The 25,624-nt window shown below is 37.5% G+C and overlaps 1 protein-coding gene and 1 pseudogene across 3 annotated transcripts in view; one reads left to right on the top strand and one right to left on the bottom strand.

Moving 5' to 3' along the window:
• Positions 1-13,768, bottom strand: part of LOC149679081 (uncharacterized) — a 32,857-nt gene extending 19,089 nt beyond the window's left edge. Inside the window, exons 1-3 of one of the 2 annotated variants that reach the window (XR_016366212.1) lie at positions 13,124-13,184; positions 12,828-13,043; positions 11,675-12,763 (exon numbers count right to left, since the gene is read on the bottom strand). The gene's annotated coding sequence lies outside the window, so the exon portion shown is untranslated. Of the gene's footprint in view, positions 1-11,674; positions 12,764-12,827; positions 13,044-13,123 lie in introns of those variants that run through there. The other variant, XM_089836891.1, reaches the window with a different exon arrangement.
• On the top strand, positions 48-25,624 carry LOC149679080 (ATP-binding cassette sub-family C member 3-like; annotated as a pseudogene). The gene is made up of 17 exons (XR_016366211.1): positions 48-177; positions 693-751; positions 869-1,171; positions 2,005-2,179; positions 2,240-2,494; positions 3,277-3,480; positions 3,629-3,775; positions 6,058-6,148; positions 9,153-9,524; positions 14,594-14,761; positions 14,869-15,053; positions 17,059-17,164; positions 17,274-17,798; positions 18,281-18,480; positions 18,658-18,784; positions 24,450-25,218; positions 25,279-25,624. The product of XR_016366211.1 is annotated as an ATP-binding cassette sub-family C member 3-like (transcript).

Genomic DNA, 25,624 nt, shown 5'->3' with positions numbered 1-25,624 from the left:
GATATTCTTACGGCAAAATAAAAACGTGAAATATTTCAGAATGTGAAAGATGACTATTTCGAGTTGGTAATTCAGTCGGTAATTTACCCTTTAGTAGTAGTTACCCTCGTATTACAGACACTGAGTGACGCCTCTCCTCTCTACGAAAAACATACGTACGCAATCGAAGTCAATATGGTAATACTCCATGCAAGTTTATTACAAGAGGTTTATCCATTATAAGTTCGATACTGGTTACTAAAAGCTCTAGTTGTTTTTGCTTGTTGTTCTTGTTTTAACGTCTCTAAGTAGGGTTTTAGTGTCATACTTGCGGAAAGAAATGCATAAAGCTAATAGGAAGTATTGTACCCCCAAATATCCCATGTTCATTTCTACACGCGTGTTCTGTGGGTCGTACTCAAGTACTACGCGTCAAGCCTCATAATTCTGACGTCTTTTTAACTGTGCAACTTTCTTGGTTAGTAGTACCGCGAGGTCGGGTGCTCACGCAAGGTTCAACGTGTAGCAAGATTTTTCGCCTTGTCAAATTAGTCAAGAAAAATGATAGTATACCTATTCCCACAAAATCCGCTTAGATACTATGAGAAAATTACAATACAATGATTCCTATAACATGCCTGTTATTGAACGGGTGCACTTCATTTTTTCTATTAAAATGCCTTATTTGCTTATGATTATTTTCCAACATTAAGAAATCAAGTGAAGATGATGCGTCGTTTTGTTCACGTGTGGTTCACTCATGGCTTACCAGGTAAATCTGGCCCTGTTCTTGTTTATTGCCCTCACTTGAACAAGTCATTTCAGCGCAGGCAATTGTATTTTAATTCCTACTTTCAAATTCTTCATTAAAATTTTAAACGGATTTTAGCACCCTGTGGAAAGGTTCGAAAAAAAACCTTGAGCCATCGGATGTGTACCACTTGAATAACGCGGAGCGAGCGCTGACTGTCTCGCGCCTTTTCCAAAAACACTGGAAACCCCAAGGGAAGACCAAAAGTGGCAGGGATGAAATGAAAATGGAAAGATTTCCGGAAGAACGAAACAGAACCAAAAATCAAAGCGAGTCGATTGCTTGGCCCTTGTTGAGGACAGTCGGGCCTTACTTGTTTTCTGGAGCCGTCTTTCAAGTTCTATCCGATGTAGTGTCCATCGGACCCGTCCTTTTGACAGGGTAAATAATTAAAATTTTTAAGGCAAATAAGAAAAGTCATAACGCCATAATGGGAAATCAAGATTATAAGGTTAAATCATGAGTTAATAATATGTTAGCTCCCTATAAGTTACTCAGGCAATCCATTTTTATACTCCAGCGTTTTCTCCCGCGCCGCCGGCTTCCCAATTATATGCGACGCTCTGCGGCCGCCACGGGAACGAAAATCTTATTTACTCTTCTTTCCGGTTTTTCCCCGGAAGCGTGTGTAGTGGAAGCTAGCCAATGATATTGGAGCTATTTAAGCAGCCGAATATTTCGCTCAATAGCCTCGGTTAAGAGAACAGTTAAGAGATCAGTGGATTGGATTTAGCTGTTGTATAATTTTCTCGTTTCAAGTCACAATAACAACTCTTATCTTTAGCATTCTTTATCAATATCGGCAAATTGCATTGAGTTCGTGCATTTTTTTGTCTCAGTACTGACACAAACGCCATGATTTAATGTTAAATTGTTAAAACAAACATTCACGACTAAAACACTCCCTTGGTGAAAAAGCAGCCGACGACTCGAGGTCGAGGTCTCGAGAAGCCGTACGAGCGGGATTTTTTTTCGATAAGAGAGAGCGCAACACTGGGATTTTTTTCCCGCGCGGGCGAAATGAGAAGAAATCGCTGGATACATTACGCCTATGGAGCCTTAGTAACTTATAGGGAGCTAACATATTATTAACTCATGGTTAATAAATAAAAAAGAAAGAGATACATACATGCAGGTGTTCACTTAAACCTTAACGTTAGAAATAAAGTAAACTTTGGGACCGATTTAACCAATTTACTTGCTTATGTTTTCAGTTCCATTATTGATTACTCGATGAGCGAAGATCCTTTGTGGAAGGGGATTTTCTACGCTTGCCTTTATGGTTTGGCCGGTCTTGCGCAATCTTTGTTGCTAGAAGGCAGCGCCATTTTCCACACCAAACTAGGACTGAGACTTAAATCAGCCACTATGCACGTTCTGTACAAAAAAGTAAGTTAGGGTTATCGTGAGAGTGGGTTGCTAGTTTTTTAATGAGATTCGTCGACGCAGACCTTTCGATTGACGAGCAGCGATCGACGTGACCTGACAATGGGCGAAATACTGAACACGATGTACGTGGACACGAACAGATTCCAAATTCTGTCGCCGCAACTGGGCCTCTTGTGGTCGGTCCCGGTACAAACAGTACTGTGCTTCGCCTTCATGTATCAAGAACTGGGCTATTCAGCCTTTGCTGGCGTCGTACCTATTGTCGTTCTTCTTCCACTGAACTATCTCAGCACCAAGAAATACAAAGAATTGCAGGTAAATGTTGTCCAGCTAAAACACCACTAGACCGTAATCGGAAACATACGCATATAAATTAATAACAATCTCCAGTAGAATTCATCATCGAAATGTTAACTCGTTTTATAATAATAAGCCTGTTCAAAAAGTCAGCGCTAGAAAAAATTTAGCCCAGCGAAAAAGCAAAGATGGAAGGCATTCTTCCTTCCCACGTCTGCACACGCGTTCCTAGTGAAAAGTAGTTCATAAAATCACCTATTACACTCACAGAATGAAAAAAAAATCAAGATGCCTCAAGGTTTTATAGAGCACTATGGAATACTTGAAAAAACTAACTCCTCACGATAGGCTCGAACTTGTTCCGTTCTAGATCTTTGTCACATTGCCAACACTAGAGAAAGCAAACTCTGTTAGTACAGTCAGTAAGAAATAGAAAAGGAGGCACATTGTTTGGTGAACTTGTATTCTTCAAAGCTAGCCCAAAGTGCCTCATTGGGAGAAATAGGGTCGAGGGCAGTTAATTTCGTTTCTCCTTGTCAAATGGGTTACTGTATCTATATTGAGTTACTTCACAAAATGTACTTATTTCAAGTAAGCGCGGATGGTTTGGCGTTGGCGGGCTTTGATTTTAGTACGTATAATCGCAAAGAGCAGATCGAATGCCGCAAGGTTTCTTATAAATACCTAAGTTATAGGAAGACGTGTGTTAGCTACGACAGTCAAATTAACATAAACGTTTTACAACAATTTCACGACCGTCAGTTTCTGTGAATGGTTTCTTTAATTATTACGTTTATTAGATTGAGCTGATGAAGCTGAAGGACAAGAGAATGAAAATGATGAGCGAAATCTTGAACGGAATCCGCGTCTTGAAGTTGTACGCCTGGGAAAGATCATTCCACAGAATCGATCTGGAAATCAGGAAGAAAGAAATTGCACTCATGAAGAAACAAGCCTTCTTCCAAGGAATAAATATGTTTATTTCTGCCATCATACCAGTTTTGGTACGAAAATTAGAAAAAAAAAACATTCTATCATGGGGGCACATAGCTATTTCAGCTCTTTAATAGTTTCTCCTCACTCGACTCAAAAAGGCAGACGTCACTGAAATCTAAATTCGAGTTCCTACAGCTATTGTTTTTAAATTTACAGTTTACTTCACCCTGTTTCGCCATGTACGTATTAATTGACGACGATAACGTTCTCACTTCGAGGAAAGCTTTCGTCTCCTTTCAGTTGGTTCGATTATTAGGGACGTCAATGCTTACGTTACCAGATTTCATAAATACCCTAGTTTTGGTAAGAACGGGGCCAGGGAGTGTCAAAAGACAAATCTACTATTTACTTCTTCTACTAAATATATTAAAGGGAAGGACCACCATTAGTAAAAACCTTTTTAAATAAGTAGTATAACACGTAAAAAATACGAAACTAGTAACGAAAATAATTTGTCTTTAATTATTTATATTATTATTTTTAACATACCAAATAACCCATTCAGCTTAGCGTCATTTTTCTAGTAGTTTAAAGAAACGGTGATGTCAATCGCAAATGGCGTTTGGCTTCGTTAGGGAAAGGAGCCAACAGCTCGGTTCTCTATGATATGCTGCGGAAATCGCCGGCTCGCGGCGTCGTTGCATCGATGGCTTTAGGGCTTAGCGGCTAAAGCAAGTAGTCCACTTGGCCTTGCGAAACCGTATCGTTACCGTTTTAAGTTCGTAAATCATCCGAAAGAGGGCGCCCATTACCTAAGTCCGAAAGCATCGTTTAAGAAACGTTATCAGATGGCGTTCTGTTCGTATTTGGATATGTCACGTTACGTTAACGATACGGTTTCACAAGGCTTAGTGGACTACTTGCTTAAGCCTCGGTGTGCTTCCTAACGAATCTCTCGATTTACAAGCTAATCTGGGGTTCAAATTCATATCCCTGTACTCTCCTACCTCAATTTATATTAATTTTGTTTTTGACTCGTCTATATGTTTGTTTTTAAAATCACAGACCCATGCGGGTAATGCTGCTTTGAAGATCACCTCGAATCTTACAATATAGGGCGATATCTTTCCATTTCTAATTTGGTTTTGCATATATAATTAACTAAAATTAATTCAAAATCTACTACTAGCGAATTTTAGACCGTCATATTTTGGCCTTCGATTTAAAATTAACATGCAAAAGTGGTGGTCCTTTCCTTTAACTGTTTTCCGATAATGTTGTTTTCTGGATTTTTGAAAAATTTTAACTTTTGGCCTGTTTTGATACATAATTTTGAATATTATCAAAAGTATATATAATATAACCAAACGTAGCGTTTCGGTTTTCCACCTTTGTGTGTGGTGGCCACATTATTATCGTGGCAGTCAATGCACGTCGACCTCACACCCAATCACAGACAGTTTTAGCTACGTCATTTGAAGCAAGATGGCCCCGGCCAGATTACACTTTTGCGCGGCCTCTAGTGACTAGAATCAGTATTACTATTTTCTTTATAAGATGACCCCGGCAAATTTATTATTTTCGGTTTTGTCCATAAAATAGCATTCCGATTATGAATAAAACCAATCTAGTAAGAATTTGGTTTACAGATTAATTAAAATAAGTGAATCACGGCCTTTTCCAGGCGACGATTATCTCTTCACCAAATAACTTTAGCTTCTCAACATACATCCGTGGCTCAGCTGGCTAAGACATAAATCTGAGGAGAAAATCCACAGGGCGCGGGATCGGTTCCCTGTAAAATTATTTCTTAAATAAAATAATATATTGATGTTTCACAGCCACCTAAGAGTGCTTTTGTGAACTATTTGCAAATATCCGACCGTGTACGCGAAAAAATGGGGAAATAAGGATAGAAAAGGCACCCAGCCTGCCAGCAAGGTTCGGAACAATACTTTCGCTAGCTCTAATGAGCGCAAAAGTTAAAATGGAATTTTTTTGGACTTTAACTACTGGCCGTATTGTTCTTGTTTTATTCATTGGTTAGAAATAGTGAATGACGGTGTACTTTAAGCACAATTTATTCTTTTACACGTAAAGAGTTTTAAGGGAATTTAATGTCTATATCAAAGATCGAAACTCTAATACGAAGGAAACGCATAGAATAACTTCTTTTGAAAAACAAACCAGCTGTAGGAAAATTAAATGCCATGACAATTAGATTTAAAACATCTTGGCAAATAAAACATTACTTATTCGCTCGGTTGCGCCACAATTCAGGGAACTATATTATCACTTTATTCATCAATACACCCAAAATACTAGAAACTGCAATTAGTAAATAGGCCAAGCTTAGTGACTCGGAGTAGGAAAGGCCCCCTTTCGCCCGCTCGATCGAGATTTTTGGTTTTAATATATATACTTTTGTTAATCTGTATCATTCGATTTCCATTGCGATAATGTGAAAGAAAGTTTCGAAATTATTGTTGGCGTCATTAAAAAACGGTAACTCAATTCATGTTTTAGTACAAAACATTTTCCAAAACAAAAAGGTATTGTTTTTTGAGTACAGGGTTGTTTCGTTGACCTTTCATTTAGTTAAAACCTCTCAAAATATCGCAAATGCGCCAAATATTTCATTACAGACACACGTCTCGGTAAAGAGAATTGCAAACTTGTTGAATCGTGGGGAAACCAATCATTACGTGGAGCAGATGCCTAGCGACGCTCAATATGGTATGTCAATCCATCAGAGACTTGAAAAAACGAGATAGGTCGCTTATTATTTCCTTCAGCTATTCCTACACAAGCAAAGGAATTTAATCTCAAAATTAATCGTAGTTAACAATTAGACGCACGAACTTTAGCGTGGAGAAAGAGACAATTGGGGGAACTTCTTCAGAACTTAATCCACTAATCTGGGGCTCTGCGATAAATTGAAAATATCCTCCAATAAAATTCAGGTTTATTTCTACGGTAGCGTTATACTGCGGGCCAAAATTAATTCTCGCTTAGCACAAAATAATCAATTGTAGAAGAAAACCCGCTTTTTGATGGCTTCTGGAAATTTTTAAACTTGCAATTGGTCAATAGGTCTTTATACTGTATAAAAAGGGAGGCGGTTCTAGAGAAAATGTACCCAAAGCGTCATCTGTGACGTTTAGCATCACATGAGTTCCAAAAAATTAAAAAAAAACATTCGACAGAGAGCGCCTTGGAGTTGGAGAGCATCTACTGCTGACTTTTTGCAGTAAGCCTTGGATAGAAATCGCGTTTCGGTTTAGTAATTACTTAGTGTTTCACCTTAAATACACTTTTAAACGGCTGTAAAAGACACACTGAAAATCAATAGTTTTGAGCAGTTATTATATAACCATATTATTAAAATGCTAACTATATTATTATTCTTATTTAATTTTCAAAAGTTATTCATGCCTATTTGAAGGGTCGATAGCGTGCTTTGGTCCCATTGAACCGAATTCCCATTCGACAGAAGGGGGTTTTTTTTGGGGTCCCATGCGACCGAACGTAGCCAAAGGTGCGGTTTTATTATAGTCCCATTGGACCGAAATTCTATTGAACTGGAAGAAGACATACTGTGTGGTTTTGCATTAAATATATTTTTAATTTCACAACTTATTATTGTTAAAATAAATGTGAGTTGAAAATGTATTACTGTACTTATTTTAACTACGTTTTAATTACGGCGAACCTCACCTACCCTAGCCTAACCTAACCTAACCTAACCTAACCAAACGTAACCTAACCTAACCAAACGTAACCTAACCTAACCTAACCAAACGTAACCTAACCTAATCTAACCTAACCCAACCCAACCTTGTTTGGAGGTAAAAAGATTATTTATATGAGTATTAAAAGCCCGCCTCTTACCACGAACAATTTATTAGCAATAATAGAAATATTTTGGAAAAGATGTCAGATAATTAATTGGAGAATATTTTGGAAAAGGTGGCAGCTAATTAATAGGAAAATCTTTTGGAAAAGGTGGCAGCTAATTAATAGGAGAATATTTTTGAAAAGGTGGTAGCTAATTAAAAGGAGAATATTTTGGAAAATGTGGCAGCTAATTAGTAGGAGAATGTTTTGGAAAAGGTTGCAGCTAATTAATAGGAGAATATTTTGGAAAAGGTGGCAGCTAATTAATAGGAGAATGTTTTGGAAAAGGTGGTAGCTAATTAAAAGGAGAATATTTTGGAGAAGGTGGTAGCTAGTTAAAAGTAGAATATTTTGGAAAATGTGGTAGCTAATTAGTAAGAGAATGTTTTGGAAAAGGTTGCAGCTAATTAATAGGAGAATATTTTGAAAAAGGTGGCAGCTAATTAATAGGTAAATCTTTTGGAAAAGGTGGCAGCTAATTAATAGGAGAATGTTTTGGAAAAGGTGGTAGCTATTTAAAGGGATAATATTTTGGAAAAGGTGGCAGCTAATTAAAAGGAGCATATTTTGGAAAACGTGTCAACGAATTATTGGAACCAAACCAAACCAAACCTAAACTAACCTAAGCTAACCTAACCTAACCTAACCTAACCTATGCTAACCTAACCTAACCTATGCTAACCTAACTTAACCTAACCTAACCTAACCTAATCTAACCTAACCTAACCTAACCCAACCCACCCGAAACCAAAATATTAAAATTTTAATTTAAAATTTAAAGACATTGATGGAACTACCATTAAGACTGTACTTCATTTTAAGCACAATTTGTTTATTAATTCTATATATCTCTTGCCTTGAAAGGAATGAAAGTGAGCGTTTAAATTAGTATCACGAAACATTTACTTTTAATATTATTAACATACCTTTCGAAGACTCGAACCAACAACCTATCGCTTTGCAGTCCAACATCGTATCCACTACACCACCGAATCGCTGACGGCTACAGTGTTTCAAGTTATATTCATGTATTTTTTAGGGGCATATTCGGACGATTGGGATTTCGGTCCATCGGGAATATAGCCATTGGGCTGGAAATCTAAAATCATTGCGGGATATTCGGTCGAATGGGATTTCGGTCCATTGGGAATTCGGTTGAAAGGAACGATACCGATAGCGTTAATGGCTTAGGCTTACCATGGATTTAGTATAGAAGCTTACGCTTCGTGGATATATCACTGTAGCCTTCGATAAGGCAATTCGATTTTAACCACATTTATGTCATAAATTTTTGCGCGGGTAGGGGTGCAAGCTCGCTGATGACGTAGAAATTGAGGCAAACTTTCTTTTTCTCTAGGCGCGCGTGCTATTCCACTGAATTTGCCTCAAATTTTACGTCACAAAGCAGTTCGCGCCATTTCAGACGAGAAAAATGTGCGTGTTTTAAGATAGTGATATATCCTAGAAAAATCCATGGATTTACTAGCTTCACTCACTCCGATGGAGTTCACAACGGAAAAAAACATTTAAGCCTAGCCCTAAAAATGGTTTATTAGCTCCCTCTCGCGAGTCACGACGGCGCGACTCTACCATGTTACGTATACAGTGATGTAACGGGAACATTTGAAAAAGTTGATAGAGCCACAACTAAGGATATTATACATTCTTCTATTATGACCAAGGTTAATATCAATTTATTTCTATGAAAACAAGCCAAACAACATGTCGTTGTTAAAAAAAGAAACCCTGAAGTTGCATTTAGATTGTTTGAAGATAATTTTGAACTCACAATTGGTCAATTTTTGCCAATGTGAGCATCAGTTTATTTCTGTGAAAATTTCAGCAATTGAGATTCAGAAGGGAACGTTTCATTGGAACTTGGAAGATCCAGCAGCGGCGTCTCTTCAGGACATCAATTTGAAAGTGTCCCGCGGCTCGTTGGTGGCCGTTGTGGGTCCGGTGGGTTCTGGCAAGTCTTCCCTCTTGTCCGCGCTTGTGTCCGAGATATTGAAGGTGGAGGGGAAGGTGAGTGTGGCCGGGAGAGTGGGATACGTCACTCAACAACCCTGGATCCAGAACACCTCACTCAGGGAGAACATACTCTTCGTCGACGAAATGAACCGGGGAAAAATACAACGACGTCATACGGGCATGCGCCCTACAACCAGACCTTGACCAGCTCCCCGCTAACGACGCAACGGAGATCGGAGAAAGAGTAAGTATAATAATGTATTTCTTTTAGTGTCCAATATTAGGTCTTAGGTGGAATATCTTTGCCCCTTACTTTACGTCAGCGCGTAAGAGAAACCGGGCTTTCAAATACCAAGAGACATTTTTGTTTCAATAGTGGCGCCACCAAGCCACGAACAAGAGAGAAGTGTATTTGAGGGTGGCCTAAGTCTATTGGGTGGAATTTTTGCTAGATCTGATTTATGTAACCTGACCGAGCTTTGCTATACAATTTGCATATGTATCTGTGTGCGTTTTATTTGTTGGTGGCCCCGGGTGCACCAAAAACATGTGTGGATAGAATCAGATTAAGGCAAGATCCGCTTCCACCTTGGAGCTAGTAATGTGAAAGAATAAGTCTCTTCGATGTAAAAAAGGGTTGGGCAACGCTCAGTATCGAGTTGTACAAGAGGGTTAGCAATAGGGGATACGGAATGTTTACACAGTACCGAGAATGAGAGATTCATTTTCCAGGTTGCATAGACAAAAATACCTTTTTATCTGGGTGTGGTAATAAATTATTGTACAGCGTGGGATTTTCCTCCCGTTTTCTCAAACCTATGTTTTTTTACCCGATTTTTTTTACGTTTTGAAAGAAAAACAGGGCAAATACTGGTTGCTTTGTGACGGATTATAGGCAGCAGGGGAGCAGACTAGTCTTCGATAGAAAAATTTTAATAATAGCATGAGTTTATTCACCAACATGAATAACTATGTCTACACAGAAAAAAATGTGTTAGGAAATTGAACACAATCCCTGAACATCTTCATGCAACACTCTCCTATACATGTTCAAAAATGAGAACATGTTCAAATAGAAATCTGTTCTTTCTTCTAATGCATTCAAGCCATTTTGTGTTTGATTTTGAACGTGTTTTTATTTAAGTGTTCTGCCTCTGAACATGTTAATTATGCAGAAAATGTGTTCAGGAGCTGAACACAATCCCTGAACACCTTCATGCGACTCTTTCTACTATACATGTTCAAAAATGAGCACATGTTCAAGTGAAAATATGTTCACTTTCTAATGTGTTCAAGACGATTTTTGTTTCGGTTTTGAACGTCTTTTACGTGTTAAGCATACACTCTAAGAAAATGGGGCGCGTTTTAACACCTTTAAAAGTAGTTTGGGGCCAAATTTGACATCATTACAGGTGTTCATTTACACCCCTGAAAGGGTTTAATAACACTTATGGAGCAATTGGTGCTATAAAATGGTGCAACAGCGGTGCAGTTTAACACCTTTTTAACTCTTATATCGAACTAAAACTTAATTTTTACTCTCACATGAGTGTTGTGCAATTCTTTAAAGGGTGCGGCATAGCACCTTTCAGAGTGTCGCATAACACCTTTCAGAGTGTCGCATAACACCTTTCAAAGTGTCGCATATCACCTTTCAGAGTGTCTCATAACACCTTAAAGAGTGGGTGATTTATTAGCAATCAGTGCTATATTCACAGCAAGGTTCCACTTTGAGTTAAATTAAGAGGAAAGTTCTTACATGCAGAACTATACCGCTTTAAGCAATGCTTGCAGGGCCGGATTAAGAGGGGGCGAGGGGGCACTGGCCCCCGGGCGCAAGTCTTGTTGGGGGCGCATAGAGTTAAACTATTCCCTCTTAGGGACATTTGCTGTTCTGTTTTTTCCGACTAAAGGGGGCGGCCCCCGGTGCAAAATTGCTTAATCCGGCCCTGAATGCTAGTTCTAGCTAGCATTCAGTGTGAAACTGCATAAAAGTTGGTAATTTTTACCGACTTAATAGCCTCTGAAAAAGGCAGAAAGTTTTAAATTACTATAATTTCATCGGGTATTAAGTTGGTTTTGGAGGCCATAATATCCAATCAGTAGATATAAACGTTCTTGTTAAATTTAATAATCTCTTTTCACTAAGAATTTTTCGAGCACCAGAAACGCGTTTGACCTAATCTACTCTACAATATTTAAAAAAAAATTTCATTTTCTACTCTAATGATTCTCAAAATAAAGATAAGACATGTCACAAAAGTTGGCGTCTGTAGTCGCCCTACTAACATAGTCTCGTTTTTTTGTGTCGCACAATACTTTTAAGAGTATCGCTTAACACTTTCAAGAGTGCAGTAGCGTTGCTAGGGTTTGAAATTTGGGGGGGTGGGGGGGTTTAAGTTTATTATTCGTATATTAAAGATTTACAAACTTTTATTAATAAAGAGTACGGAACCGATCAGTTAGTGACTATGAGACAATTGTGGATGAAAGAATTTCACTCGTCTTTTATAAGTTCAGTTTCCGTTTGCTTTTAGTCCCCACTACTGTTTGATATTGAAATTCATCTCTACAAAGATGAAACTGAACGAAATTATCATAATAATTTTTTACACTATATTGCTACAAAATTTTAGGGGATACGAGCAATTTTTTAGTAGAATTTACGGATTATTTTAAGGGGGCTAACTTTGAAATTTTAGGGGCGCTAAAGCCCCCAAAAAGACTTAGCGACCCCACTGCAAGAGTGTCGCATGACGCTTTTAAGAGTGTCACCTAACACGTTTCAGAGTGTCGCCTAACACGTTTAGCAGTGTTTTACAAAAGTACAATACCCTCTGATTACGAATTTCTTTGTTAATTTTATTTAAAGGATAAAAATATATTCTTTCATGAATAACATGTTTAAAAAAATGCTTAACAATCAAGTTTTTCAATAATTTTTTACAGTTTGTATTGACTTTAATATTAAAACATTAATGAAAATGAAAGACCTTATTTAAGAAACCCGCAGTACTATAATTTTCCATTTTTAATTTCAAAACGGTTTTAAAAAGTTTTATTTTACACCGAATTTACACCTTAAATTGGCCCCACAAAAACTCAAGGTAATGAAACTCTCTTTGGGTGTTTTTAAGGTGTAAAAAAAGTGTTTTCTTAAATTACACTTCCCTTTCTTAGAGTGTACGAACATGTTAAGTACAGTCGCCGCAATTAAAAACTTTCTCTCTCGCGACGTCTTGTTTCAACAATAAGCCGCAAATTATTGATCTGATACAATTGATAAAAAAAACTTATCGTATATTGTTGTTTTAATAAAGATTTGCGGCTTATTGTTGAAACAAGACGTCGCGAGAAAAAAAGGTTTTAATTGCGGCGACTGTACCTCTCTCATTCTAGAGTCCAAGAGAGATATGTACGAGAATTTCTTACTTGTAATTAATAATTAATAGGTATTACTGTACTGAGGTTTAAGTTATTTTGCTAGTAAAAGGACTATTAAGTATTGAAATATATTTTTGTCTTGTAATAGTTACTTAAAACTTACCCACAAAAAGGATTACACCTTTAATATTCTGAAGGGCCAAGGCTTAAAAATCCTGCCCAAAACTTATGTGCTGTTACTTTCGGGATCGGTTTTCTTATTAGCACATTAGCAGCAGTAAAGGTTGCAGACGAATTTTAGGGAATATTAAAATTTCCAAAACATAAGTAAATGCAATTGCAAAATTGCTTTGTCAGAGAGTTCGTCTCATCGTCTGGGCTTTGCCAAGAAACGTTTTCTAGGCGTATAGTTAAATTAAATTCGCATTCCAAATATTTATTATTTAAAAATATGCTTACCAGTCTGGTGATTATTTTAGAGGGGTCTAAGTTTGAAATTTGCGGGGGGGGAATAGGGAGCTTTACCCCCTCCCCCCCCCCGAAAAAAAGGCCTAGCGACGCCACTGAATCATTGAATTATATAATTACTTCAAGTTTAAATTCATTCCTGGGCGACAAAGAAAAACCATGGATATAAAGAATGCGCGTGAAGAAATAGGTTTTCACGCTATATGATAAGCAACTTCCTATCTCCGACGGGACCTTATTCGGTGTATACTCTGTTCCAGCTTTAGTCGTCAGCACGCACAAAGCTACGTTACATAGAGATCTAGCTTAGAGTGTGCTGAGAACCAAAGCTGGAACAGAGTATATATCGAATAAGCTTCGACGAAGTACGCCTTCAACTACAAGGTTTACAGAACATGAAAACAAATGATCGCGTTCGCTGTTCCTAAATTTTTAATGCGTTCATTGTGAAAGTGTTAAGATTTTGTGTTCAACTGTTACAATTTTTCCAAATAGAAACAAAAATTAGAAGTTGAACGCCAAAATTAAGCGAAGTGTTCAATAAATTACACTTTTTCATCACTTAAACATATCAAGAAACCAAAATCGGATTTTTGAACACAAAAATGTGTTCAAATCATTAACACACTTTTTTCTGTGTAGCATTACTCGTAGTCCACTGTCAAAAAAAAAAAATAAGAGAAGCCATAGTTTCGCGACGCTCCAGTCACTCAGTGAGGTATATTTTATAAGTCAACCAGTATGAAGCAAGCCTTGGTGATAGGACGTGCCTTCGGTTTCTCGTAGCAGACGCCATAGACAACTAAATCACGTAGCGCTATATATTGGCCGAGCAGCTAGCGTCCGCGAGCACAGTATTCAAGTTGGCTCAAATTAACCCCTTTTGACCTCCTTTCTCAAACTGTAGGAGTTTAGGCTCACGACATGACTCAATTTCTACTCCTCCTTCATTTATGGAACTGCCATTAAAGGTTGCGTCGGCGAGGTTTATTACCGATCTAGAACGCTAAATGGCGCCAGGATTGGCTGAATTATATGACGCCATACAGAGACCATATTCTGGACTGTCCATTACAATATCAATCATGGCGTCTTTTTCTTTCTGGATGACTGAGAAGGGTTTTTATTTAGATAAAAGATGAAACGCCGGTGATTCATACGAAGCAGCGCTATAGTAGTTCCAATGCGACTTAACGTGATTAGACTATCATGTCCTTAGATATTCTAATAAGCAAGAGAGGTGTCGCGCTTCCGCGCGCTAAACATAGAGCAGTGGATTTTTTCGAAAATATGCCCGATGAACGCCGTTCATATAAGGTCTATTTTCCGAGAAGCTATGGAAACAGACTGAAAAATATGATGCGCTGTACAAGAAAAACCTGGCGTACCAGCGTTTCATTCCTAGTTCATATATGACTGCTTTCGTTAGTAATGTGTTAGTTAAATAATTTTACATGATAGGGTGTCAACTTGAGTGGTGGTCAGAAGCAAAGGGTCAACATGGCCAGAGCAATTTATCGGGATGACGATGTTTATCTCTTCGATGACCCATTGGGGGCGGTTGACTCACACGTTGCCAAACATCTCTTCAACGAAGTCATCGGACGAAAGGGATTTCTTCGATTGAAAGTAAACTTTTAACGCAAATGAAGCTTTTTGAGTCGCTCGCTTTTGAAAGTTGCTTTTGTTTGGTCTTTCCTTGCTCGCTTGACAAATAGCTTTTCAATTTGTTACAGACGAGAGTTTTGGTGACGCACAATTTGAGCTTCATCCGAGAAGTGGACGAGATCTTCTTTATGAACAACGGACGAATCATCGAGAGGGGAACCTATGACGAAATCATGAGTCGTCAGGGAATGACCAGAGATTATTTCGCGCAACACATGAGTGACATGAGAGACGAAAATAAATTAGAACCATCGTGAGTAAATTGCGATTAATATCTACACTTTCTACAGCCAGTACGTAGTAGAAAAGCGAAAAAGATACAAGCCATGCAAGTTAACCACGTACTGTACAAAATAACCGAGCGAATTTATTTGTGGACAACCGTATTCTTGGGAGTACTGTTTGTAGAGATAGCTCTTATTTGAATTGATTCTTTCAACCCTTAAGAAAGTTTCTTAAGAAAGCGTAAAAAATATTAGAAAGAGTGTGTTTTAGAATGGGAAATATTGGGAAGTTTGGCACCTTTTTCCCAAAATTATTTCTTTAGAGTGTCTTAAAAAATTCCTAGGAACATAGGCGTACTTTAGAAACATTTAACAATTGTTCCCATGGAATTCCCAAAGTATTTTCCATTACCTCCCAAATCTGAATTCCCACTATGATCTCCACAACCTTCCAAAACAGTTCCTTCGACCTCTTCAAAAAATTCCTTGGGCCTCCTAAACAATATCCCTTGACCTCCCAAAACATTTCTTATCAAAGAGCCAAAAAAAGAGGTGATGAACCAACCGGAGTTGGCAAAGTTCTTAATTATTAAAGCAGATACACTAAATGGAGCCCTGCAATGTTTTATGTTGTTAGGCATGTAATATTTTACCGATGGACAAAACTCCCACTCGACCGAACTCCCGCATTCTAGGCGGTTATCGAAAAGTGGAAAATAGCTTCAATAGACTACACTTTAATAAAGTGTTCGCTGCTCAGTTCTCTCCGATAACAACGGAGCAGCAAGGATTTTCAGTTGCAAACGATTTGAAGGGTTATGGAAATGTAAGGGAAAGGCGTAATAAGCCATAGTCCGTAACATTTTATTAGGAATTATTGTAAAATGATACTTAAAATGCGTGAATTATGTTTAAAATAGGGTATATATACATTTTACAGTAAATTGTTGAGATATTATTGGATTTTTATTGAAAGTTTCGTTTGTAGTTCAAATTTACAGCGACAGAATCAAGCAATTTTAGTGCGGAATAAATTTTGTTATTATTTGTGATTCCTAAACCTTTAATTCAAGCAAAACCCAACGCCTTTGGCCCTTTAATGATAATTTAACCTTGCTTAATTAATTTAAAATATTTTCCGAAGACTTCTTTAAAAACATTGTTCTAAATTTTTCTTTGAATGGTTTCCGCCATAAGGTCCCAATAATTTTTCAAACACTTCTTAAGAATACTTTTCCCAAAAACTCCCATAAATGGTTTCTTACATAAAGTCCCAGTAATTTTCCAAACACTTGTTAAGAATAATTTTCCTAACACAACTTAAGAATAATTTTTTAAAGGCTTCTTAAGAATACTGTTCCTAAAAACTCCCACAAATGGTTTCTCCCATAACGTCCCAATAATTTTCCAAACACTGCTTAAGAATTCTTTTCCCAAACTCTCCCTTCTATGTTTTCCCAATAATGTTCTAAAGACTTCTTAAGATGACTTTTCCCAAGCTGTTACTCCCAAAACCTCCATCTAATTCCCAATTATATTCTAAAGTTTTATGTAATTGAATTTGGACAATAGAGGCTGTATTGTAAGAAGAACGGTTAGGGCTGGAGTTCCACTGTACAATTTGTCTCTCCCCGCGTCTCGATCAGCTCGAGTGACTGGCTGGGAGTAGCCGAAGGTTACGACCATAAAATTTTAAATTGAAGATGCTATACGGGACTAAGAGGTTACCACCCCCTTTTCGGGGATTTGATCTATCAATGCTCCGAAGTGCGACCACCGACAGGGAATGTTCTCAACTAACAAAAAGCACACGCAGCTTACCGAAAGATTATGTTAGCGCCCATAGAAATACCTCTCCTAAATACTGCATAGGCGAGAGTTATTTTCTAAATTGACCTTTAATTACATCTCAGACTGTGATCGGTACGCGGGGGCTAAAGAGTGGCTCACTTACTGCTCCTCTTAAGATACAGGCTCCGTGGTCAAACACGCTTTGCTATCTTACGAATTTTGATATAAATAATATTTTTGTAGTACGTTTGATATCAAACTTGAGAGATCTCATCTTGCATCCAAAGGAAAAGTCTCAGGTGAAGATTATGCAAAATTGATGACCAAAGAGACGCTCAAAAAAGGAAACGTATGTGCTCTTTAATATACCTGGAGAGTTTGAACTTTTCTTGGCTTCTTGAGAACTAAAACTCTCAACACACATTTTCCCTCGTGATAATGTTATTGCGCATTTGCAGATATCCGTATTACAATACAAACAATATTTTAAAGCCTATGGTATAACATGGTATGCGATCCACACAGTATCAGTCACCTGTTTTGTATTCCTTAATTTCGCGTCAATGTACTGGCTGTCTCTGTGGTGTGCAGACTCCAAGGAAGATTTTAAAGCGAACCCAGACTTAAAGGCAACCCGCATAGCTGTCTTAGTCGCTCTGGGTCTAAGCCAAGCCTTTTTGGGATTTCTAAACACAATCATCAACGTATTTCGATGTCTACGAGCGGCAAACAGTCTACTTGAGAAAATGCTCGACATTGTATCTCGTTCTCCCATGTCCTTCTTCGACACCACCCCGGTTGGAAGGATACTCAATCGTTTCTCCCAAGATTTCGACGCCCTCGACCAGCAATTACCTCCTGTGTTATTACTCACCAATTTTGGATTGACAGTTTTGGTTTTTTACCCGATAGGAACTGCGATATTTTTACCATTATTCATAATTCCGTGCATTGTTGTTGTTGTTGGATACCTTTTACTTCAGGTAGGAACTCAATTTCAGTCTCCATTCCTAAGTAAGTATTCAGTATCACCCTCAATTTTTAACACAGAATTTTTAAAGAGTGGGGGATAGTCGCTTCAGGAGTTGATTACATTTCAGAGCTTGGAGAATTGTAAAGGGACTCACCTGTAAATAAATCACAGCCTTAGTGTGAACATTCCTTCAAAGGCAAAGCTTAGATAATTAGTAAATGAGACTGTTGAAAATACAGCAAGGTTATTATCGAAATTTTCAACAGACATTTTATTAAGCGACGGGAATGAAGTCACGGCTATTCTAACTGAAACCTCTCCACACAGTGCTTTAAAATCAACCTACAAGCCTTTGAAATGCTGAACCGCTAAAAGTGTTTTGGCACTAAAATAATTTAATGCAGAAAGTGTAGAAAGCATGCACTTCTAAGCCGCGGCGTTCTTCTGGGGGATTTACGTCTTAAACTGAAGAATTTTCAATATCTTTCGCAGCGCTTCTTGATGTCGAGCAATCGTCAATTCAAGCGGATAACAAGCTTGAGAAATTCCTTCTTGTTTTCGCACGTGGGAGGATCAGTGGCTGGCAGCACTGTCATCAGGGCGTGTGACGCCGGAAAGAATTTCGAAGGACAGTTCCTGAAACTGATTGACGAATGCACTGCTGCTAACTACATGATGAATATGGCGCAAAGGTAATTAGGCCTATGTAATTGTGTCATTTTTCAATTGAGTCTTTTTCGTTTTGGAGCGACGGCTTCTGCATTACACATTTACCTTTTTGTTGAAACCGCGCTGTGGATGCAAAGCAAAGCGGGAATTCCAAGCCGTTACTCATTTCTAAAATTCACAAAAATGCAATATCTTTCCAGATGGCTGACAGTACGCTACAATATCTTGGGCAATTGCTTGATGTTTTGCACTGCAATTTTTATAATTTTAAGTAAAGGGACTCTGTCAACTGACTTTGTAGGATTGATCTTGGCTAATGCCGATCGGGTAAGCGCTACCAATGAAGACGAAGCAAGAAAATCAAAGTGTTTTCCACAAGCTAAAATCTATGCTGGTGTTTCGTTTAACTGTTGATACTCGTGGGATAGTGAAACGTCACTTTAGTGCGATAATGCAATAAGGACCGATAGTTAGGCCTATACTGATTTAACAAAGAGTATCTCAAGATAGTCTATGCGGGGTTTGAATGGGAGATTGATATAGCGAAGAGAAACAGAACTTAATTTTAGGTTGGGTTCAAAATAAACAAATATTTTTAGTTTACAGGCTGCTAGCGACCACTAGCAGTAGGAAGGTGAAACTTCTAGATACTGCGCTAATAAAATTGTTCGTTATGACAAAATATAACAGAACTACAAAGAAAATGCATTAAAAATTCAATAATATCTCAACAAAATACTGGAATATATATATTTACCCTAATTTAAATATAAATTTGTCTTTATAAACGTCATTTTACAGTAATATCAATGGAAATAATACGGATTATGGCTTATTTCCCCCTTTTCCCTTGTATTCGAAGAGAGCTACCGCTCTCTTAGATAAGACTTGAAACTGACTTTAACGTAAAAGGGTCGTTTTTTGATTTGATGTTACTTTCCTCTATTATGTTTGCTGTTTTGAAAAAATTCCACTGAACTACAATTCGGACCCTCAAAACGTGGTTAAAATTTCAAAGAGATCCTTGCTGTAGTTTTTCGTATAGAAAATAAAGTTGCTAAGGGTGGTTTTCATTTACATAAAATTATACAGTCAATTTGGCAAAAGAGGGGAAATTTTCCCGTAGGAATAACATGGGAAATGTTTGCTGTAACCATTTTTTGAAGACTGTATGCTCGATAGGTCTGAAAACGGTTTTAAATGAAAGGTTAAACATTAAATTTGAGCACTTTGAAGTTTCATTAAACCAATTAAGTTTAAGTATTTTTTTCCATAGTTTTAATTACATAGTCTGAATTACGTGGTTTACCTTGAAACTGTGAAACATACGACTTTTTAGTGGTATGGGTTAGGAAGCGAAAATAGCCACTTTAAAGGTAATTAAACTTGATTACCCACGAAAAGTAATTAAACTTGATTACCCACGAAAGGTAATTAAACTTGATTACCCATGAAAGGTGATTAAAGTAGATTACCCATGAAAGGTGATTAAAGTAGATTACCCATGAAAGGTAATTAAACTATATTACCAATGAAAGGTAATTAAACTAAACTATCCATGAAAGGTAATTAAACTAAACTACATATGAAAGGTAATTAAACTAAACTACCTATGAAAGGTAATTAAACTAAACTACCTATGAAAGGTAATTAAACTAAACTACCTATGAAAGGTAATTAAACTAAACTACCCATGAAAGGCAAAAATGTAGATCACCCATGAATGGTAAAAGAGTAGATCACCCATGAAAGGTAATTAAACTATATCACCTATGAAAGAGAATTAAACTAGATTACCGGTACAGGTAATTGGGCTAGATTATCGGTTACAGGTAATTACGCTAGATTATCGGTTACAGGTAATTTGGCTAGATTACCGGTTTCAGTGCACAATTTTATGACACGTGTTTTGGTGCACAAGTTTATGACACGTGTTGGTGCAAAAGTTTACGATATGCGTTGGCGCACAAGTCTACGGAATCTCTTTGAGAACAAGTTTACTGAATCTGTTTGTGAACAAGTTTACGGAATCTATTGTGGTGTAACTACCGCTTCCTAAATTTTTTTGACACGTGTTTTGGTGCACAAGTTTATGACAAGCGTTTTGGTGTACAAGTTTATGACACGTGTTTTGGTGCACAAGTTTATGACACGTGTTTTGGTGCACAAGTTTATGACACGTGTTTTGGTGCACAAGTTTATGACACGTGTTGGTGCAAAGGTTTACGATATGTGTTGGCGCACAAGTCTACGGAATCTCTTTGAGAACAAGTTTACGGAATCTGTTTGTGAACAAGTTTACGGAATCTGTTTGTGAACAAGTTTACGGAATCTTTTGTGGTGTAACTACCGCTTCCTCAATTTTTTTGACACGTGTTTTGGTGCACAAGTTTATGACAAGCGTTTCGGTGTACAAGTTTATGACACGTGTTTTGGTGCACAAGTTTATGACACGTGTTGGTGCAAAGGTTTACGATATGTGTTGGCGCACAAGTCTACGGAATCTCTTTGAGAACAAGTTTACGGAATCTCTTTGAGAACAAGTTTACGGAATCAGTTTGTGAACAAGTTTACGGAATCTTTTGTGGTGTAACTACCGCTTCCTCAATTTTTTGACACGTGTTTTGGTGCACTAGTTTATGACAAGTGTTTTGGTGTACAAGTTTATGACAAGTGTTTTGGTGTACAAGTTTATGACAAGTGTTTTGGTGTACAAGTTTATGACAAGCGTTTCGGTGTACAAGTTTATGACACGTGTTTTGGTGCACAAGTTTATGACACGTGTTGGTGCAAAGGTTTACGATATGTGTTGGCGCACAAGTCTACGGAATCTCTTTGAGAACAAGTTTACGGAATCTCTTTGAGAACAAGTTTACGGAATCAGTTTGTGAACAAGTTTACGGAATCTTTTGTGGTGTAACTACCGCTTCCTCAATTTTTTGACACGTGTTTTGGTGCACTAGTTTATGACAAGTGTTTTGGTGTACAAGTTTATGACAAGTGTTTTGGTGTACAAGTTTATGACAAGTGTTTTGGTGTACAAGTTTATGACAAGCGTTTCGGTGTACAAGTTTATGACACGTGTTTTGGTGCACAAGTTTATGACACGTGTTGGTGCAAAGGTTTACGATATGTGTTGGCGCACAAGTCTACGGAATCTCTTTGAGAACAAGTTTACGGAATCAGTTTGTGAACAAGTTTACGGAATCAGTTTGTGAACAAGTTTACGGAATCAGTTTGTGAACAAGTTTACGGAATCAGTTTGTGAACAAGTTTACGGAATCAGTTTGTGAACAAGTTTACGGAATCTTTTGTGGTGTAACTACCGCTTCCTCAATTTTTTGACACGTGTTTTGGTGCACAAGTTTATGACAAGTGTTTTGGTGTACAAGTTTATGACAAGTGTTTTGGTGTACAAGTTTATGACAAGTGTTTTGGTGTACAAGTTTATGACAAGTGTTTTGGTGTACAAGTTTATGACAAGTGTTTTGGTGTACAAGTTTATGACAAGTGTTTTGGTGCACAAGTTTATGACAAGTGTTTTGGTGTACAAGTTTATGACACGTGTTTTGGTGCACAAATTTATGACACGTGTTGGTGCAAAGGTTTACGATATGTGTTGGCGCACAAGTCTACGGAATCTCTTTGAGAACAAGTTTACGGAATCTGTTTGTGGACAAGTTTACGGAATCTGTTTGTGAACAAGTTTACGGAATCTTTTGTGGTGTAACACTACCGCTTCCTCTGTGAAAATGATGGGAAAGCAATTTGAGTTTGACTGGTCGTTGATTGTCAAGTCAAGCAGTCAGGATTGGCAGTTATATAATAGATGGTTGGTTAGTTCAAACACGTTAACTAATGGACGCGCAACGCCCTTAGACTTTTACTCTTCTAAGGCTTCTAAACAATTCCAATTAATATTAAGACTAAAGTAACAGATATTAATAAAAATTGTCTTTGTACTCAAAGACCGGATAGTGTAGAGATAAGTGTTTAAATTAATTGCCTGAAGTGCAGATATTCAAATTTAACTATTGAAGACATGATTGTAACACATCAATTATTTAAAAAAATTCTTATCTTAGTTTTTTCACAAAAATTTCAGTTTCCCAAAGTATTTTTCATCATTATTTACGCAAGTATTTTCCTCTCAATAGTAGTTCTAGAAAACATGACATTTTCAGGAAATTTTTACAGGACACTAGCCTGATAGTAGGTTTTACTTTCGACTAATATTTGCTTTTAGGAGGTTAAAATACTGGGATATCTGAAAAATTGAGCTTGATGAGTTTAAAGTTTTATATTGTTAAATTGGAATTATTGCGAAGCGGAAAATTACATAGGCAGTTTGCTGTGATGTAGTTATTAGTGTTGGAAAGATCTGTATATTGATCGTAATCTATTGTGAGCTATACAACTCGTTAATATTAGAAACTTTGAAAACTTTAAAATTAACGAACGCGTTTTGTCAAGTTTTCATACGGTTTTTATTTTATAAGCTATTATCGATTTTCAGCCCATTTTATTCTCCGTATAGGGCCGAATACTCAAACATAATTGTAAATTTTTGAGAGAAAATAAAATACAACCCCTTACTATTTTTAAAATGATGGACATGTTTCATGATAAAATGTTTTTACTCAAGTAATTTTGGTGAAAAAACACTAAGATCAGAATTTTTCAAGTAATTGATGTTTTATAATCAAGTCTTCTAAAGTGAAAATTTAAATATCTTGGCTTCAGGCAATTTATTTTAACACTTATCTTTTACACTTTCCGGTATTTTATTAATTTAGATGTAACACCTTGCTACTTCGTTATTATCGGAGAGATGATAGCAATGAACATTTGTTAAGTACAATATTTTGAGTTCATGTTCCACTTTTCGAAAACCGCCCAAGGTGCAGAAGTTCGGTCGAACGGAACCATTGTGTAAAAATTAAAGTGTAACTTCAATTTATCGAACCAACGAACTCTAAAAGAATGAAAACCCCTGCTATCAACCAGGTTGGAAAAAATGTAATTTCCCTTTTTGGACCAAAATTTCCCTAGTTCAGGGCTGCCAGATTCCGCGCATACAAAATGATAGTATTACCAGGGATAAATGAGGCATGACAACTGTTTTTGGCGATGTATTGTCGTCTGCTAAATAACTGGCCTATTATGGTCGTTACTAAGTTATACTAACGTCCACAATTGGTAAGTTATTTAGCAGATAGCTTTCGATAATTCATTGTTCTGAACTTACTAAAAACAGTAGCAGGGCTGCCATCTAATGTGAATCCAACTTGAGTCAATTGGATGAAGGTGTTTAATTTTTTATGTTGAGATTGTTGGCTTTAAATAAAATATTTCTCCCTTTGGAACTTCCCCAGATTTAGCAAATGCTTGGTGGAATTTCACTTTTTACCGTTTTAAGTAGTCAAAATTTCCCTAGATATAGGAAATTTCTCTCAATCTGGCATCAGTGACAAAACCCGTGATCATTAAATTTAAATCATCTTAATTATTAGACGATTTTTTTGCTCGGACTTTCACACAAATTGATGAAACCATGTTTCCACTTTCGTCATCAGTACGCTTAAAATAGTAAAAATACTAGAACTGCGGGTGTCATAAATGGGCTAAATTTTCGAAATTTTATCCATTTCCCGCGACTCGAAGCAGGACGGCTGAAAAGGGTTTAGGATATTGAGGAAACGAGTATGATCAAAAATATATACTATTTTCATAAAAAAAGTAATATCTTTGATGAAAATATTATATATTCGTGGTATGACCTTTCACCCTATCCGCTGCTTGATCGAAACTTTTTTAAACATATATGAAAGATATTTAATTCTATAATCTATGAAAAATATTAAGTTATTTAATCTATTTGGATAATTAAAAATTTGCCCTTAGTTTCGAAAATAAATTGTGCAGGCTTTTCTGTTGCTTGGAACAATTAGTTATTTTCTACAATGATGTACTAAATATATTGATCTCACAGCTTCTACAGGTGATTAAAGTGTTTATCGCTGCCATCACGGGTTTGGAATCAAATGTCGTCTCCATAGAAAGAGTTGACGAATATTGTCGTTTGGAGTCCGAGGCCGAGTGGGAGAAACCAGAATGTCAACCGCCAACTGACTGGCCTCAGCGAGGACAAATCATATTCCAGGACTACAGCACCAGATACCGAGAAGGATTGGATATGGTCTTGAAGGACATCGATGTCAGGATCGAAGCCGGAGAGAAAGTGGGCGTGGTGGGGCGGACAGGAGCGGGAAAGTCGTCGCTGACGCTGGCGCTTTTCCGTCTCATCGAGGGGGTGCGCGGTCAGATCGTCATAGACGGAGTGGAATTGGAGGGATTGGGCTTGTCCGATTTGAGATCGCGGCTGACCATCATCCCCCAAGAGCCTGTTCTTTTCTCGGGTACACTCAGACTCAACCTGGATCCCTTCGGTCAACAGGACGACCAGCGACTGTGGGCTGCCCTCGAACAATCGCACCTGAAGTCCTTCGTGGCTTCACTCGAGCAGGGATTAGATCACCCCGTGACCGAAGGAGGTAACAACCTGAGCGTCGGTCAGCGTCAGTTGGTCTGCTTGGCTCGTGCCTTGTTGAGGAGCACCAAGATCCTGATCTTGGACGAAGCGACGGCCTCAGTGGACATGGACACCGACGATCTCATTCAAGAGACCGTCAAGAAGGAATTCGCCAACTCTACTATCATCACATAGCACACAGAATAAATACCATCTTAGATTACGACAAGTTAGTTTACCTAATTAAATCGGCGTAAAATTATTGACTTATTGTGTTAACTCTTCATAGGGTGATGGTTCTCGATCAAGGCCGAATTGTGGAATTCGACTCTCCAGATGCTCTTTTGGCGAATGAACAATCAATGTTCTACGATTTGGCCAAAGATGCCAACATAATCTAGATCACCTTTGAATTAAGCACCTATGCCTTACTTTTAATGGACAGTTCTATAAGAGTGTAATGAATAACCTTAATGATTTGTTTTCTAATAAATAATCCTTGGATCAGTAATCGGTTAAAGCGTCATTAAATTATACGTTTACTTAAAGTCATTGAAATACTAAACAACTGCTTTTAAAAATTTAGCTTGCATTTAAACTTTAGAGAGAAGATATAAAAAAGTATAAAATAGTTA

The sequence above is a fragment of the Phalangium opilio genome, unplaced genomic scaffold (assembly GCF_054372755.1).
Source record: "Phalangium opilio isolate 3A_F unplaced genomic scaffold, DU_Popi_V2 ptg000042l_1, whole genome shotgun sequence".
Lineage (NCBI taxonomy): Eukaryota > Metazoa > Arthropoda > Arachnida > Opiliones > Phalangiidae > Phalangium > Phalangium opilio.
Note: the sequence above shows the minus strand (reverse complement) of the source record. Positions and strands in the feature narration are given on the sequence as shown.